This window comes from Podarcis gaigeae, assembly GCF_964106915.1.
Source record: "Podarcis gaigeae genome assembly, chromosome: 3".
NCBI lineage: Eukaryota > Metazoa > Chordata > Lepidosauria > Squamata > Lacertidae > Podarcis > Podarcis gaigeae.
The window spans coordinates 28349682-28366777 of record NC_139680.1 but is presented as its reverse complement, the minus strand read 5'-3'; the positions used below and the strand labels follow the sequence as shown (position 1 = coordinate 28366777).

The following is a 17096-nucleotide window of genomic DNA, read 5'->3' as shown; positions in this document are numbered from 1 at the left end:
GCCGCCCCCCTGCACCCCCCCACGCTACGCCACTGCAATGGGCCCCACGTGATTGGCTAATTCCGGGATTCTCCTGTAGGCCAATCACGTTGCGGATTCATTTCCAGTGGTGGAGCTGGATTGGGTGGCTCTTGTTGACCAATCAGACTGCTGCATTCTGAATCCTATTGTTCTAGGACCAATCAGACTGTTGCATTCTGAATCCTATTGTTCTAGGACCAATCAGACTCTGCATTTTGGATCCCATTCAACTCAGTACATAACACCAATAATCCCACAACACTTTTAAAAGGGTATTGGATGTTAATCAGCCAAAGTCCTGGTTGAAGAGGAATGATTTCGCCTGCCACCTAAAGGTGTATAATGAAGGCACCAGATGAACTTCCCTGGGGAGAGCATTCCACAAACAAGGAGCTACTGCAGAAAAGGCCTGTTTTTGTGTTGCCACCTTCTGGACCCCTCGTGGATGAGGCACACGGAGAAGGTCTCAGATGATGATCTCACAGGTCCCCCACCTCTGCTGAGGGGAAAAGGTGCTGAAAGCCTAAAGCTTAGCAGAAAGTGATCTGACCATGACAAGGGGCTGATCCCCCACTTTCAGATCACGCTGTTCCCACCCAGCTGAGAAAACAAAGTCCAGAGTATGACCTTCCACATATTGTTTTGGAAAATGCAAATTATGCATGTCTGCCTTTAAATGCAAATTGAATAGATGGTAACCCACATTCCTACTTCCCAGTGCATTTTCCTGGCCCAGTGTGGTTAAGAGCAGTAGTATCGTAATCTGGGGAACCAGGTTCGCGTCTCCGCTCCTCCACATGCAGCTGCTGGGTGACATTAGGCCAGTCACACTTCTCTGAAGTCTCTCAGCCCCACTCACCTCACAGAGTGTTTGTTCTGGGGGAGGAAGGGAAAGGAGAATGTTAGCCGCTTTGAGACTCCTTAAAGGGAGTGAAAGGCGGGATATCAAATCCAAACTCTTCTTCTTCTTTCCTGATCTTTTGATCCAATAAGCAGGATTTTCCTTTTTGCACAGGACTGTGAAATCCACTATATTTGTACAACCTGAATTTGTCACCATGTGATTGAATCCCAAGCAAAAATAGTAGTGGCCTAGAAGCATTCTTAGTTTTTGACCGTCTTAAAAGGTCCCACTGGGTTCAGTGGTGCTTAGGATGGTATTCCAAAAAAGTCTCTCTCTCTCTCTCTCTCTCTCTCTCTCTCTCTCTCTCTGTGTGTGTGTGTTTGTTTGTGTGTTTGTTCATGCTTAAAGAAATCCAGACTTTTCTTAGCAACTTAGTAATGTTATTGCCCATATACTTTAGTTCACCAACAAGAAGGGGGAAATGTCCTCTGACATGTTGTAGGCACTTTTAAGATACTGGACTTGGAACATACTAAACACTCCAATTCAAAACATTGATTGCCAAGAATTGAGAAGCATCAAAAACGCTGCAGTCGAAGCATACACTGGAACACAGTCCAATATATTGAAATAGTTGATCTCTCCACGATGCTACTTGCTCACAAATAGTCCAGTTGGTGGTAAGATGTGTACTTGCTTCATACAGCCAAAAGTAAGGGGAAATCCATCTGCTTGTATTTGAAATCAGCTCTCTAACCTGCTGTTGGTCAAACCCCACCCAGATGGTGCTACTCAGACGTATGCGCTCAAAAGATAATCTACGTTAAAGTTGTGGGTGTCTATTTTTATTTTTCATCTTGGTTAAATACCATGCAGCCAATGTACCCAACCTGCTCTACTCAGAAATCGTGACCAAAAAAAAGAAAGGAAGAAAGAGAGATTAACTGGGAGTGGTAGAAACTGTGCCTTTCTGCAGCTAAACATATACAGCGGTACCTCGAGTTAAGTACTTAATTTGTTCTGGCGGTCCGTACTTAACCTGAAACTGTTCTTAGCCTGAAGCACCACTTTAGCTAATGGGGCCTCCTGCTGCCGCCGCACTGCCGGAGCACGATTTCTGTTCTCATCCTGAAGCAAAGTTCTTAACCCGAGGTACTATTTCTGGGTTAGTGGAGTCTGTAACCTGAAGCATCTGTAACCTGAAGCATATGTAACCTGAGGTACCGCTGTACTATATGGTGAGAGCAGGGGGGTGGGATCTGTAGCCCTCCTGACTCCCATCGGTTTTGCAGATGGGTTGTAGCTCAGTGGTAGCACATTTGCCTTGTATTCAGAAGGTCGCAGGTTCAATTCCTGGCGTTTCCATGTAGGGCTGGGAGAGTTTCCTGCCTGGAACCCAGGAGAGTGTAGACAATACTGGATTAAATGGACCAGCAGCCTCACTTGGTATAAGGCAAGTTCCTGGCCCCATCCAGCCATGCCAATGGTAAGGGACAGAGGAGCCTAGGGGCCAAGGTCCCTTTGGTTCCCCGAATAAAATATTTGAGGGGACTGGGCCCCCCCAAATTCATGGGCATTGCCATTCAAATGGTGTGCATGCACCGTGTCATGTGATCAGTTATGCAGGGCAGGGCTTACCTAGGCCCTCCCCAATAGTTGATTCAAGTTGGCACCCCTGGGAAGGGTTAATGAAAGCTGTAGTCTAGGTAGGGCTGCCATATTCCCCAAAGTGAAAATCCAGACTAAGTTGTTGAGCTGGCAGCCACAGGTCTCCTCATCCCTGAAGTAGAGGATTCGAGCATCTCCCTGCCCTGAAAACAATGAGGAAAAATGCTCATGACGAAAAATGATAAAACTATTTATCAACATTTGATCAATAAAATGCTAAGTAAAAGCAATAGATTAAAGCAATGATAATTTTTTTTAAAAAAAAATCATTCTGTGCTCACTTATCGGGGAATAAAAGTACAACCTTTTAAAGGTAAGTGCTATTTTATATATGTTTAATCAGAAGTAAGTCCTGTTTTAGTCAATCTAGCTCACTCCAAGGTAAGTGTGCATTGCAACCTGTCACGTTGGCAGGACTTCCCTCCAAGTAAAAGATTCATCACACTGGCCTGCAGATGGACAAATATTACACCCAGAGCGAAGTAAATAAACTTCATTGCACATAGCCAAAGGCCTTTGCAAAAAAAAGAAAGAAAGAAAAAGTATGTTCATACATACATAGTGGGGGAGGTGATTTTTTTCATGTAATTCAGGGCAGGCTGACGCAGATATGTGCCATCTAAATTATGAATTAAGCACGGGCCTTGATACTACACATAAATTATTGGCATGATTACACTGAAAGCCTTTGCAAGAACACACTGATATTTAAAAAGCAAAAGTCAAATCTCCCCCCCTCCCCTAGTTTATGGTGCCAAAATGCTGCCACTAACTTGTACCGTTTACCTTTAAGAGAAGAGGGTTCTGCAGCGGGCATTTAGCTAGATCTGTACACCTACACGCTGCAGATGGTTTAGTTTTATAAGAGATGAAACTGCATTTGGTGGAACTGATTAAATATAAAAACACCACCATCTGCCATTTATTCTAATATAAAATGGTTTGGGCAGATGCTGACATCTTTCTAGATGATTGATTCATCTCTGACAAGTGAAGATTCTCAGAGGACTCCAGCTGCCCACTGCTCACACAATACCCGTTTTACAAGACGGAACGCCAATCAGAGCTGTTTGATTTGGATGGAGCAGGTGACTGAAGGGCACTTTAATAAACCAGCAGTGTCTGGGCTGGTCTCTCTCTGTGTTTTTTCCCCTCCTTCACTCCTGGCCCACATTTCACTGGGATGCTGTTTTACACAAATAGTACTAAAGCACAGCTATCCCAGCACAGCGATTAGGGCAAAAAGAGCCAGGTTTTGGCACAGGCTGCTCCACTTTCCTCCTTTGCGTGGAAAATTGTCGGAGTCTTTCTACATAGGCAGCTCGCTTTTAACGTTACATTTTTTTTGGTGAGTGTTAAGTTTACATCAGGTTTGTGTTTAAAGAGCCTGCCTCGTTATTTATTAAGTATGACACTGGTGGCTTTGTAATAACTTGAGTAACAGATGTAGGCATTCTTTGTTTTAATAAGATCTGGATGCTCTTGACTGCTGCTTGATGCATGGGCCTCAGTACTGCACACTTGTATTCTCCACCCCTGTCATTCAGCCTGGACACTGAGATCCAGCTCTGAGGGCCTTCTGGCGGTTCCCTCGCTGTGAGAAGTGAAGCTACAGGGAACCAGGCAGAGGGCCTTTTCGGTAGTGGCACCCACCCTGTGGAATGCCCTCCCATCAGGTGTCAAGGAGATGAGCAACTCTATAACCTTCAGAAGATGTCTGAAGGCAGTCCTGTATAGGGAAGCCTTTTAAGGTTTCATGTTTTACAGTGGTACCTCGGGTTACAGACGCTTCAGGTTACAGATGCTTCAGGTTACAGACTCTGCTAACCCAGAAATATTACCTCAGGTTAAGAACTTTGCTTCAGGATGAAAACAGAAATTGTGTGGCGGCGGCAGCGGGAGGCCCCATTAGCTAAAGTGGTACCTCAGGTTAAGAACAGTTTGAGGTTAAGAACGGACCTCCAGAACAAATTAAGTTCTTAAAGCAAGGTACCACTGTGTTATGTTTTTATATATGCTGGAAGCTATCCAGAGTGGCGGGGGCAGCCTAGTCAGATGGACGGGATACAAATTTATCATCATCATCATCATTGTGTTTCTTGAGTTATTAACAGAGCCGTAGAAAAACTCACCCCAATTCTCGCACTATTTATTAATTTTATTCAGCTATATCCAGCCTTTGCTTTGAGGATCTCAAGGTACATGCCCCCTTTTTATTCTCACCACAACCTTGTCAAGGTGGGTAAAGGAAAGAGATAGTGACTGGGCCCATATCACCAGAGAGCTGGGATGGGGAAGAAATTGGATTCAGTTTGCCTTCCAAGGCAAACTTGCCTTATTTCCTCTTTTTGGAAACAAGACATAAACCAAAATAGACATCCTTCAGAATTTGCACTTCTCCAAATTCTGCAATGCAGATCTGCAGATCTCCAGACAAGTAATATGTAAAAAATATAAAAAATGCATATACACTCGCATGAAATGTGTGTAAAAAATGTAAATATTCAGAGAAAAATGGCAAAAACATGGGTATTAGGCAAAATTGCATTTCTGCATATTAAGAGAAAGTCACGCTAACATGCTGATGGATTCTTATGCAGACTGTCTAAAAAAACACACGCTGCAAATTGATGTGGAAGTGTAGAAAACCGAATTTAAGATTTGAAAGAAAAACCAAAGTGACAAGATTCACACTTCCCTTCCAGAGAGCTTTATGGCTAAGTGGGAACTGGAAGCTAGCTCTTGCCAGTCCTAACCCAACACTCTGACATCTAATGTGGTGTGATGGGTTATTCTCATTTAATCCAGAAGTTTGTGTTGATGGTGAATATACAAACATTTAAAGGATGATATTGCTGTAAGTACCTTGCATTAAAGGTAAGTTCATGCAATCAGCTTTTACAGACAAAATCTTACCATGGGGTGATCATGAAATTAATTTTTACATACTCTTTATTTTCACAGAATCATAGAGTCGTAGAATTGTAGAGCTGGAAGGATTTGTTCCTGCAGATGTAGTGGAGCAAAAAACAACAACAACCTCTCAAAACACACTTGACACTTTTTAAAGGAGTCCTTTCACACTTCACAACATGGGAATGTGGCTAATGGGAATGTGGTGCAAATTATTTTTTATTTTCTTTATTAAATGTCTATACCGCCCTTCATCCAAGGATCATCGGGCGGTTCATCATATAAAATGAATCAGCTGAACCAATCTGGTTCCTGCCTGTGTGTTTGCACTGCCTCACGCCTTGTCCTCATGGTATCAGCAACTATTCACCCGCCAGGAGGTCAGGTAAGTGCCTCCGTCCCACCATCCTGTCTGCTGCTAGCTGTGGTGTCATCCCAGAAATTCTGTTGCTTGTTACACTGTAGTATTTTTTGACACGGCTGGTGGTACTTAAAATGTTTTGCTGTAGATGAGTTCCCCAAATCAACCATGAATGCAAAAAGAACCGCAGTGCCGTAAAACAAACGACAAGAGCCATACTAAGAAATTGCATTTTCCTGCAGCAGTGCCACTGTAAATTCTTTTATCAGTTCCCCTGTTAATTAGAATTGCTGTGTGTTGTCTAACAATAGATTTCATTATGCCTTCTTCAGTAATTATATATTTTAACTATAAAGTATAGCCTATAAATATCAGACAAAAACAAGCACCACCACCTTCTTTGGGTACAGTTAAGGTTGTAAATAGACATCCCTTTAGAACAACACTACACGGTGTGAAAAACTGAAGCCAGCTACCAGCTTTGGCTATTGAGGTGAAGTTTAAAAGTTATCCTTACTACTTTGTGATGTGCTGGTATAGGAAATGAGCTGTAATGTTGGTTGGCACATGTTTTGTTTGCCCTAGGTGAGTCTTCTGTAATGTATTTTCCTTCCCTGTTGTTAGTGACTTTCTTTAGAAAACCCCTTGGGATAGATATCACATCAACAATAGTTCCATAACATGGAAGTTAAGACTTCTGTTTCTATAGAGCAGAGGTATGGTCCAGATATTGTTGGACTCCAACTCCCCATCAGCCTCAGTCTGCATGGCCATTGGTCATGGACAGAGACAATGGTAATTGTTGTCCAACGACATCCAGAGGGTTCCATATTGGTTACCCTGGCCGTAGTGTCTGCCCTTTACAAATATGGCCACTCTGTTCTGGCAGAGTCCCTCTGTGCTAGTACCTTGACTGAAACCACAGAGAAGAAGAAAGCTAGACTGTCTCCACATTACCAGTGGTGGAGGAAGCTGCTAGGGCACCTGGGGCGGTGCGCAGCAGGTGGGGAAGGAATTGGAGGGTGCGCAACAGCTTTGCGCTCTCTCTCTCTCTCTCTCTCTCTCTCTCTCTCACACACACACACTTTTTAAATTAAATTTTCTGTTTCACACTTTAGAATATTCATTTAGACAACCTTAAAATGTCAGTGACTTTCCTCCTCTCTTTCCATGGTTCATTTTGCATATCATATATCCCTGCATGTTCTACATAAGCTAAACCATTCAGTATTCCATTATTACAACCAATAAAACTTGTTTACACTGTTGAATTTATCTCAAGCCTGCCAAAGTTTCCAAATGTACACAATCTGCCCCCCATATATTCAATAAACATTTTCTAATTCCAATCTTCTTTAAATGTACGTTCTTCTTGTTCTCTTATTCTATATGTTAGGTCTGCAAGCTGCGCATATTCCATCAGTTTAAGTTGCCATTCTTCTTTAGTTGGGACCTTGCTTGTTTTCAATTTTGGGGCTAACAAAACATGGGCTGCAGTGGTGGCATACATAAATGAGCTTTTTTGACACCTGGGAATTTCCAACGAAAAGGACTCTGGTTTCAACAGCTTTGCACTTTCTCATTGCTTTGAGCTAATGCAGATAAACCATCTTTGAACTGATATTTGATGATCCTCCTAACTAATCAGGATAATTCTTGTTCGGTTTCACAGTCATTTTAATCTATTTTGACTAGATGGAGAGCCTTCATGAGATGGTCGATAGTATGTCTGAATATTAGATTTCCACTTTCGGGAACTTCCTCTTCTCCCCCTATAGAATGGTATATTAATGGTACATTTTGTGCATGCATCTCAGAAAGTATCTGTTAAGCTGTTTGAGATACAAAAGAGAATACATGTTTGAAATACAAAATACAAATACACACAGTGTTTGGTTGAGTTATAGACTTATTTTAATACTTTCTTTTAAAAGAAATGATTAGCTATAGCTTACCTTTTGGATCCCAAGGTATTACTACTTGGATTAATTAAAGATATTGCAAAACAGCAGGACTGGTAAGAAATTCATTAATCATGCTGAAGGTAATATTGACTAAAACTGGCAAAATAAAAAGGCACCTGATCTTTGTAATGGGTTCAGCAAAGCATATAATGGATACACTGTCAGGTTTCGTTTGATTATATTAAGGGAAACAAAAGGCCAGGACTTTTCGAGATAACAGGAAACCCCTTATTGAATACTGGAATAAGATACATAAGAAACCTAATGTGCAAAAGCATATTCTGTCAGTTATTTAATTAAACATTTGATTTGATCAGATATATACAGGATGAATTCATTAAATATTTGGTTGTTGTTTTTTAAAACCAACCCTTTCTTGAAACCAGTGAGCCTGATCCCAGATTTTCAAAGAAGACTCTTTTCAGATTATTATTTTTTTAACCTCTTGTACCACATGAGCTTTTATATGCCTGTTGTCTTTGTCCATGGAGTTTTCTTGCCAGGGATACTGGAGTAGCTTGCCGGTTCCTGCTCCAGGTGGATCACGTTTGGTCAAAACTCTCCACTATGACCTGTCCATCTTGGGTGGCCCTGCACGGCATAGCTCATAGCTTCTCTGAGTTATTCAAGCCCCTTCACCACGGCAAGGCAGTGATCCATGAAGGGAAAGATGGAGGGCACAAGGAGAAGGGGACGACAGAGGATGAGATGGTTGGACAGCGTTCTCGAAGCTATGAACATGAGTTTGACCAAACTGCGGGAGGCAGTGGAAGACAGGAGTGCCTGGCGTGCTCTGGTCCATGAGATCACAAAGAGTCGGACACGACTAAACGACTAAACAACAACAACAACCACAAAATACTCCTCTCCTCTGGTGCACAATCTGTTTAGAGCTACTGCCTTCGCAGTCTTCTGAGGCCGCTTTTAGATCAAAACAGAGTTGACTTTGCTTTTCGTTTTATATAATATTATCATCTTCATGTGGGGGAGGAAGAAGCATCCTTTTTGCTCAGATGTGCTGCTGCTTTTCCATTTCCCCATCTCTTCTGACGCTTCCATATCGTGCAACAGCTGGGCAAGGGCAGTGCTATCTCTCTAGTTCTATGCTGAGCTGCTGGGTTGTCCCCCCCCCACCTCCCTTCTTTCTTTCCTTTTTGGCCTTTGTTAATTTTTTCCCCTGATACATAACAGACTCTCCCCAGCTGTTCAAATGAAGTTGGAGGAGTTCTTTTGTGCTTGGTTTCTGCTCAAGCCGACACCTCGGCGTACGTTCTTACATTAAAGTGGGTTTTCGCTTCAGTAGGTAAATAAACTACAGTGGGGCCTGTTGTTCAGTAAAATTGAGCATGTGGGCACCATGGAAAGACAATGTGAAATGTGAATTGCCCACATCCCACGAACAAGAATTGCTGGCCTCTCACTGTGATGAAGGGCACTGCAACATCTTGGCATAAGCCCCTGTGTGTAATTACTTTAAATTGTGACTTTTACCTCTCTTTTGTTTTGTTCCTATTCGTGCTATTTCTTCACATGCCTTCGGTGTCAGCTAATTGGTGCATAGGCATTTCCCCCCTCCTCATCTGAAGTCCATTTACTTCATTAGAACATTAGCGTGTGTTCTGATGTTAATTGGGCTTCACATTTCTATGCAATAGCATGAGCTCTATTGTCGCCACTGAGCTCACTGCTCTGAATGATGAAAGGCTGACATGAGGCCGATTTGTGTATGCTTTTTGACTATGCTAGCATGAATTGCTACAACAGTGAATTGATTTTAATTTCTGTGGCCTGCTTTGGAGAAATGGTACAAAATAATAATAATAATAATAATAATAATAATAATAATAATAATAGGGATTTAAAAAAAGAAAAGAAAAAAGAAATCATGCTTCATGAAATAAAAAAATGGACTTCTTGTCCCCGCCCCCCAAACTGACCACCCCTTTCTCTATTTCTGCTGTAGTTATTGTAGCCTGCATCTTTCGATCTTGGATCCATAGACGTAAATCCCTCTGACATGTGACAGAGAAGTTAAAGAGCAAGAGAACTTGGCTCTGATGCAAGATAGGGAAAGGAAACCAAATGTTTTGATGAAAATAGGAACAAGCAGTATGACTCTACACAAGTAGAATACATGGGGATCCAGACAAGTTTTCCTACAGTGAAGTAAATTCTAGGCTCTATGAAGAATCAAGCAGTAAGAAGAGGTTCAACAGGCAATTAGATCTATGGCTAGCAGGATGCTAAATCTCTTTCTCCTAACCCAGGTGTGGGGAACCTTTGGCCCTTCAGAGGGAGCTGAAGTACAGTTCCCATTGTCGCTGGCCATTGGCCATGCTCGGATATCACTCAGTCCTATGAATTTTCACTAAAAACATGAGTACCACCTTCTTCAACAGAATTTACTACCAAGACAACCTTAGGTTGCAATCCCATGTGTGCTTACCTAAAAGTAAGATTTCTGTAAATGGAAGGAATTCTATGAAATTACTGGGGTCATGATGGACAAAAGTTCCATCAAATTCTGGGACATATCCTTTCATGATAAAATAATGTCAAGTTTTCCAGGTTGTTCTGAAAAAAATAATTAATGGCACATTATGATCATATTACTGTTGACTAGTTGAAAAATGGTGTATGTGGGAAAGAAAGGGTTTAGATGCAATAATTACATTTCGAAAAGAAATCACAACTAGAAATCTGATTTTCTTCAAGGCAGTTGTTCAAAAAATAAGCACAGAAAACAATTATTAAAAACCTCTGTTTCTTGTGAAGCAAGTCTGATCGGTCCTATTACTTTTGGTAACTGGATCGATTTAATTTTAGTGAATTTGTGGAGGGTTGTTTCTGGCTTCAGATGCTTGTAAGAATGTAAAAGCTGTTCCTATAACCTTTGTGAGGGGGTGCCCTTAGTTATTTCTAGGTAGTAGTGAACTGAATTCCTAGATAGAACTGCCACATTCAACACTCTGCAGGGACTAATCTAGGTCCTAACTGCAGAGAACTGTGTGCATAAACTAGTCAAGTTCCAGTTTGTTGATGGAGAGTCATTGCATCTCATCAAAACTTATGTGCAAGGGCTTTTGTCTGCAGAGTTGAAGGTGTGTGTGTGCCTTTTAGTCAGGGCAGAATAATTTTCTTGACATGGATCTCTCGAGGGTACCAGAATGATGATGGACAGATGATTATATTTTTTATTACCTCGGTGTACATTGTGCTTTATGGCGTGTCACAAAAAAGGGGGAATATGCCATGAAGGAGAGGAACGAATGCTAGCTTGGCACTCTACTTGCACCAGCACGAATTCTTAGAGCGTCTTCTTTGGACATTTGGTATGGGGAACCTGCAGCCCCTCTGGATTTTTGTTTTGGCTCCACTTCCCATCAGCCCCAGCCAACATGGCCTGTGGTTAGGGATGATGGGAGCTGTAGACCCAACAAGAGCTGGAGATCCACAGCTAGCCACACCAAAGAAATTTTAGTTTTCATTAGGCAAGCAGTCTTAGCTCTACAATCCACTTCAAATCCAGCAGTCTCTCATTACGTGGTGATAATTGTTGTGGAGGGTGAGTGCGGGAACCCAATTTGAACTCTTATTGTGGAGTGTAAGCTGGTTGAATTCCAACTAATCTACACTGCCAAGACATCTCTCTCTCCCCCTCTAAATGGCAAGGGAATGCATTGTTTATGCAAATATCCAAAGGCCCTGTTCTGAAGTTTGTTTAACTGTGCTGATGTCTGAGAATGGGCACGAGAATGGACTTGTCAATAAAAAGGCAGGTGAACACTTCAGCTTGGCATGGCGGACCAGCAATATTGGACAGGTACATTTGCACCTATAGGAAAACCCCAACCTGTCCACAAACCAAGATGAGGGACCTTCTCAGCATAACAGCCAGTGCTTAGGACAATGGGATTTGCTGTTGTTGTGTTTTGCTCTTTAGAGTTATGGAGAGTTGAACATAACACTAAGCATACCCAATGTTTACTCCAAGCGGATGTTTCTCAGGCAGCCTTGTTTGTTATGTGGTCAGCTGCAACTTTGCAAACCTGGCCAACACCACACTGGGAAGGCACAAGCAGGCCTTGTTGGGTTAGCACACCTGTGTCTTTGCTCACAGCTGTTTGGATCACAACGGAGCTGCTGTTAGCAGTTTTGAAATGCTTGCACACACCACACACCCACTGCCTGCTGCTTTATAACATCCATTGGCACATTTCTGCCAAGACTGAATTGCCCATTGGAATATGGGAACGCCAAAGGTTCTTTCTGTATGGGAACAAGCCAAGTAGCCTCAGCACTTTCTGTATGGGAACAAGCCAAGTAGCCTCAGTGACAATATTCCACTCCTCAATGTGAAAAAAGTGTGTGTGTGTGTGTTGGAGGAATGTTTGACACATAAATATGTCAAGATCTGTGTGCACGGACATGTATATAATTGCACTAATTTCTTTCTCTGTTCATCATAACAGAAGCTCAAAACGGTGCAAACATTTTTTTTCTTAGCTGCTGTCATCCTCCCCTTCCCACTTTCATCATGTTGAAACAATGAACGTTGAAGACTGAAAATCAAATCTTCCTAGAAATAATTGAATGCCTGCCTAATTCAACTGATCCTATAGAAAGAGCTCACAAAAATAAGTGTGGATTTGTGGGACAAAAGGGAACATTTTGAAAGGTTTCCTATCAAGCCAATAAGCAACTTTGGTGCCTGTTTTTAAGTAAAATAAAATGAAATAAAGCCATATTAAATTAGTGTGAAATTACATTAATTCAAGATAGGAAAAGGAAATGGCTTATATACATCACACCTCTTTGGGGAAATGCTGTATTGGCTCCTAGAATGTGGCAGCAGTTGAATTCTTCTAGTTTCATTACTTGCCATTCAGCCTAATTCTATGTATGTTTACTCAGACTAAATCTCACCGAGTTCAATAGGGCTTACCTCCAAGTAAGTTGGCATAGGTTTGCACAGCCTTAGACTGAAATCCTATATACACTCACTTAGGAGTGAGGCCCACCAAACCCAACAGGACTTACTTCTGAGTAGATACAGATAGGATTACAATGTTAACATCTCTTCATGTTATAGAATATGTCCCCCCCTCCCCTAAAAGCAGAACAATGTGTTTTGAAGACCCTTGGCAGGGAGAGGCACAAGGAGGAGAAAACCTTTGAACCATTGCATGCTTTAGTTCAAGTGAAAAAAGGGTGCAGGTTATTTAGGTCCAACCAGTCTGGCTAGTGAACATAGGGAGGGAGAGAGACAGAGCTAACAGTACTGAGACTTAGGAGTCAGCTAGACTGGTAAAGAAAAAGCGATTTATAGGTGTTGCATGTGCGATATAACATTGTGCCACTAGGTGGCAACATGGAGTCCTGTTTTTCTCTACCTGTTTTCCATGTTTAAATTTGTTGTTGTTTTGTTGTTTAGTCGTTTAGTCATGTCTGACTCTTCATGACCCCATGGACCAGAACACGCCAGGCGTTCCATATTTAAATTTACAACACTTTAAACTGAAATGCTCCTTTGATGTGTCTAGATCCAGCCTTAGCAGTACTTTTGGGCTGGGATTCTGTTTCAGCTCTGTTGTGTCATGACAACAGGGAGGAGGGGTGTGATTCCTCAGCTGGAGTAGGCTCAGGACAGGTGAGGGTCACCTGCCTCATCAAGCGCAGATGCTGCAATCAGCATTCAAAGAACAAAAGGGAAGCAGAGCTGAGGGGCTGTGTCTGCTCAACTGCCCATGTTGGTGCGCCTCAGCTTGGATGCTTCAGGATCTCTGTGGGACTGTGCTTCGGTTTGGACTTTGGGCATGTGGATTGAGCCAGGACTGAAGATTTGACATACTGACTTTCTGCCAGGTAGGCTGGGGGTTCAGGGGATGCAAGTGGCGCTGTGGTCTAAACCATAGAGCCTAGGGGTTGCCGATCAGAAGGTCGGCGGTTCGAATCCCCGCAATGGGGTGAGCTCCCGTTGTTTGGTCCCAGCTCCTGCCCACCTAGCAGTTAGAAAGCATGTCAAAAGTGCAAGTAGATAAATACGCACTGCTCTGGCAGGAAGGTAAATGGTGTTTCCGTGCGCTGCTCTGGTTTGCCAGAAGCGGCTTAGTCATGCTGGCCACATGACCCAGAAGCTGTCTGCTGACAAACGCCGGCTCCCTCAGCCTATAGAGCGAGATGAGCGAGCAACCCCCAAGTCGTCTGCGACTGAACCTGGGGGTTCAGTGCATGTTGCCAGAAGATAGGAAGAGGCTGTTATGGCAATTGGCAATCTGGTTCGTAATAAAAAACCCAAAGACCAAACACACTATAGAATATGGAGGGGTGGCCACTGTCAGGGCCCACCAGAACCATCCTTGGACCTTAAAGTGAAAGTTAGGTGTCAACTCAGAATAATAATAACAATGCATATTTCCCAACATCACTTGTTTCAGCTGGTGATGGGTGCTGGCCCCGGCAGCTCTGCAGCTGGGAACCAACATTTTCCCTCTTCCCATTGCCCCAGCAGGTTTACTCAACAGCTGTTATCTTCTGCTGGGCGACTTCCATATTTTCTGACTCATTTGCATTGTGGAGATAAAACATGGCTGTTGCTTGGCACCAATTGGAGGAGCTACCTGCCCAGATTAATAAGCAGCGGCAGGATGAATTTTCCTGCCACCAGGGGGCCCAAGCAGCATCAGGAGATGGTGGCAATACCAAGAGGGATGGTGATGGGTCCCCAGTAGCTCCAGGGAGGCTGATAGGCACAGGGGGCATTTGCAGCAGTATGCCGAGTGTCTACTCAAGCCTGGGGCCTGCCTTAAAATGGATGAGGGTGGCCACCCCAAACATGGGTGCTTTATAACCAGATGGGATACTATTTTATTACTTTGCCTAGATCAACTATGTATTTAAGGCTGATATCCCTTTCATGTGGCTTAGAAAAGTAGCCTACTTTTGATACTGGAAAGATCCCTTCTTCCAGATGAAGTGACCATGTTTAGTGGAAAGAACCTGTGCAGGTTCTGTATCCAAAAAGGATGAATAGATTCAAAACAGCTCCCTACTTTTTATCTGGGATTGATTTTGGGGCATAATATAGTCTATTCAGATTCAACTGTTTAGCATCTGCTTACCCCAATGGGATATTTGCAAAGTATAATGTTTCCTAGCAGCTGTAAGGAAGAGGGGATGTGGAATTTGCCCCCGCGAAATTGCACTGAATATTGGAATGATGTGTATTGCTATCATTAATGCACTGTGAATTTTGGAAGGTTAATGAAATTGACAAATATGGGTACTGTACGCATATCGTCAATACTGCTTAATGGCAAATCTCTTCGTTTTTCATTTGTAAAATGATGTCAAACTGGAAGTGCTAATTATTGTGACTTCATATTTGTTAGAAGTTCTAGAATATATCAGCGTGCAGTTATTGAAACATGACCATATGCTTGTGTTTAATTGCTACATAGACGTCTCCTTAAAAATCTTTTGCACATTCTGTGCTTGTGTGTTTAGTTTTTCATATAATACTTTATGATTAGTATGAAATTAATCTTACTGGGTTCTGTTTTTGTTTCAGCTGATAAATCACTTGTCCCTCTCAAGTAGGCAAAGGTTATTGTACTTTATCCATTCTGGAGGGGTTGATTTTAAAAGTGAATACCATTCACCTGGCGGCTGTGTATGTGCTGTTGCTGTAGATCTTTTATTCTCAAGGTGCATTTTCATGGGTAAAGTCCGTAATGGGCACTTGGGAACGACTAATGAACAATCCACAGAGGAGACCTATGAATTTCTTGCATAGGTTCATTGCCCTCTCACTGCTTTAATTGGATGGCTTTTGATTAGGGAGGTCATGGTGTGGAAATGAAGCCTGGCATTCTAGAAGAGACTGATTAAATAATGCCTTTATGACAAGTCTTTTGTTCCTCTCCTGCTGCCACCACCCCACCCCTAGTGTCCTGTCATGTTTCACCCCTCAAAGACTTATCCCTTGTCCACATACCTTTTTTGAATTTGTGTACATTTAAAATTGTCTACAAGCTAAGACAGAGACGGAGAAGGCAAAAAGCACCACACCCAGTTCTCCAAGTGCCCCGAAAGACTTCTGCTGGGTTAGTTTGAACTCTCACTGAGCTCATTTTGCTCTTCTAACGCCAAGGCCATTGTCTCAGCAGCAGGAAAAGAACCAACATATGCCTTTATAGTAGCTTAATCGATAAGTCAGATGGTCTCCCCACTATTCCTCATTAGGGAAAAAAAGCAAGTCAGAGATCTCATGCCTCAAAAGGAGATGTATTACCATGGAAATTTCTAGCTGATGGAATAGGATGCTGTTCATTAAAAGAAAAAAAATACATATTTCTATCTAGTTACTTGCTCAATGATGTTAACAAATCAAATCAAATTTAAAGAACATGCACTAAATGGCTCCATTTCAAAGGATTGTTTAAATATCTCTCTCCATAGGGAAGAAAAGATAATGTTCCCCCATACATTCTTTTCTTTAGGTATGAAAGCAACTTGATGGTTTATCAACAGAGAGGTTGAGCAACTCTCTTCATTCTTACTCCCAGTCGTAGCCTTCTCTCTCTGTGTGTGCGTATGTTGTTGAAAAATATTTAAATTTTAATTAAAATTATTTTAAAATGTTTATATCCCACTCCTAACCTAAGTATCTCAGGACAGGGAGCCATATCTTCGATAAAAGTACAACAATAACATCACAGAATAAAAATAAGACGAGGAAATAAAAACTCAATCTATACATGCATACAAACACAAGCAAACCCATTGAAGAAAATGATCCCAGAAGTCCACTCAACCTCCTATTCGGCCCCACTTTTTGACACCTCAGTCTCCAAGAGACATGGGGAAATACGTTTCAATACAGTGGTACCTTGGATTAAGTACTTAATTCGTTCCGGAGGTCCGTACTTAACCTGAAACTGTTCTTAACCTGAAGCACCACTTTAGCTAATGGGGCCTCCTGCTGCTGCCGCGTCGCTGGAGCACGATTTCTGTTCTTATCCTGAAGCAAAGTTCTTAACCTGAAGCACTATTTCTGGGTTAGCGGAGTCTGTAACCTGAAGCGTCTGTAACCTGAAGCGTATGTAACCCGAGGTACCACTGTATAACCATCATCATAAATTTACTTTTGGTCACTGGAGTACTTATGTGAGCAACTGTGACTTTCGGAACCAAATTGAATGGAGCACCTCAAACAAACTTCATCTGTTGCTAGCCTCTTATGCTTAGAAGTTGAAACCTTTTCATGGAATCAGGAAAGATCAAATATCTGAAACAATCTGGTAACAACAAAATTCTCTTTTCT

The 17096-nt window shown here is 42.2% G+C and overlaps 1 long non-coding RNA gene across 3 annotated transcripts in view; it reads left to right on the top strand.

Annotated features, from left to right (window-relative positions):
- The window catches only part of LOC310840738, a 63493-nt gene extending 56719 nt beyond the window's left edge, over positions 1-6774 (top strand). For 2 of the 3 annotated variants that reach the window (XR_014562070.1, XR_014562071.1), the window contains one exon: positions 5498-6774. This is a non-coding gene — a long non-coding RNA (uncharacterized lncRNA). The remainder of the gene's footprint in view (positions 1-5497) is intronic. The other variant, XR_014562072.1, reaches the window with a different exon arrangement.
- The last annotated feature ends 10322 nt before the right edge of the window (positions 6775-17096 follow it).